The sequence below is a fragment of the Anguilla anguilla genome, chromosome 10 (genome assembly GCF_013347855.1).
Source record: "Anguilla anguilla isolate fAngAng1 chromosome 10, fAngAng1.pri, whole genome shotgun sequence".
In the NCBI taxonomy this organism is placed as follows: Eukaryota; Metazoa; Chordata; class Actinopteri; order Anguilliformes; family Anguillidae; genus Anguilla; species Anguilla anguilla.
Window position 1 is genome coordinate 13,792,752 of NC_049210.1, and position 2,156 is coordinate 13,794,907.

Consider the following 2,156-nt stretch of genomic DNA (forward strand, 5'->3'; position numbering starts at 1 on the left):
CGAGGGCAGTTTTTTTGTTTCATTATTTCTGCAAAATCAACAACTGAAAAACAGGATGGTACTTGTCGCTTTCAGCTTATTGGCTGTTACACATGAGGAAATGGGCATTCTGCTGCTTCTGCAGAAAACTGTGTACCTGACAGTAAGATCAAAGCAAACAGTTGCCTGGGCTGCATTCACACTAGCTATTGTACTACACAATCATTTCCCCTTAGTGAAATAAACATGCTGTAATCAAGGCAGACTCCTCGTGGTTTACAACAAAAATATTTCCAGTAATGCCAACTCACACTTGCTTCACAGAGAATACACATGGTGATGGATAGCAAGAACAAAGGTCCTGACAATTTATTTCATATCCTCTACTTCATTCCACCTAATACTTTCAAGAGCAGTGTTAATGCTTTATAATAGTGTGCAGCTATACACAAGACTAATGAATTAGCATTAACTGCTTTATACATCATGTTGAAAAATATTAGGTTATAATGTTGTGAAATGTCATGAAGGTATGCGTCTATGCTTCAGGAGCTATTTATTATAAAACTTCAATAAAACAGATTGTGTGTGTGTGTAGCTATGACATAACAAAGATGTGTGGCTTCCCGTAAAGATTTTCAGGACCCAGTGCAAGAAACAAAGGACACAGCAAATAAATGGATTTCCAAAAAGTAATTTAGCCTAAGATGTTTTCAGCGTGTAGCTGTGTTTGCAGAACCACTTCAACATGACTGATATCTTCAGAGTAAGACCTTTACTCAACCACAGCACTCCATGCTGAATGAATGTCTGTGGCTTGATTAAAGCTAGAAATTTAAATTTTCAATATTCAAAGTTCTCCTGTTTGCTTGCATTGGAGCTGTATTTTCTGGGTGTGTTTCTGTATTATTCAATCCCTGTTTTCTGTGGTAAATCATACATTGTAGAAATGTTAGCAAATAGGTTATTAAGAATGATACCTGGTTCCTCTGATTGATAACACACCACACAATGTCACTCCGTAATATGTACTGTTGAGATGGGATTATAGTAATAAAAAAGTAATGTTCAAGTGGGAGGCTAAGGCAGGAGGGGTTTTGGAGAGAACCCTTTGTACTAAGTTGCTGTCCAAATTTTTCTATGACATATAATTTATGGTCTGTATTTTCATTTTCATTCTTCCCACTGCAAAATCCATGTTAGATGGCTTAATCATTATTGCTTAAAGTTTGCAGTTCCCTCAGCTCATGTTGACAAAGGACATGCGTTGTTCTAATCACAAATCAGTAGAAGATATCAGGGCTCACAAAAAGGATTAGGACCAAGGCGCAGAGAACAACACAGACGCACAGTAAGTAAATAAGTCTTTACTGAAGTTTTCATGTAGCAAAAACAAAACAGCAACAAAGCAACAGGAGGCAAGATGCCAGTAAAATTAGACACAGGGGACTAGCAGCTAGGACAAACACGCAAGAGAACACTAAGACCAAGGGCTGAGCTGAAGAAAACCAGGAACTTAAATGCACTGTGAGACACATGCAGACAATCACTGAAAGTGGGCAGACGGGTGAAGACTGGGGAAAACCAATAATCCAATTACCAAGACAATTAACAGGCTAGAGACACGAAACACAGGAAATACACAGGAACACAGATGAACTAAAATTGGAATGCAGGCAGCAACTGGCAATCAGGGACCGGAGCCGAGACAATAAAATAAGAATAATTTTGGACTGGTACTCATTCTTCTCCCTTGGAGTTATATGGTAATGTCGATAATAAAGTATTTGCGAAATGGGTACAAGATAAATCAGCTTCATTAACTAAATGTAGTTACGTTAATGATACAGTGAGCAATGTTATAGTAATGTTATGGCGTCCATATATTTCAATGATAAAAGCATTAAGATGTATTTGAGAACCAGACCAAAAATAAACAAATTTACAGATAAAATAAGAATTAAATAAAAATTAAAAATTAAAAAAAGAAAGATTCAATAGGCATTTGCATTGCTGTGGCTTCTGGATATAATGTGCGTTTGGGATTGACATTGACTTCAAAGCTTTGCAACTGTAATAAGACCAATTAAGATTCTGAGCTGGGTTAGCCTTAGAAGTTCCATAGAATCCAGAAAGCTGCCTTGTTTGGTTGGTACTCACAGCTAGATGAAAAACAA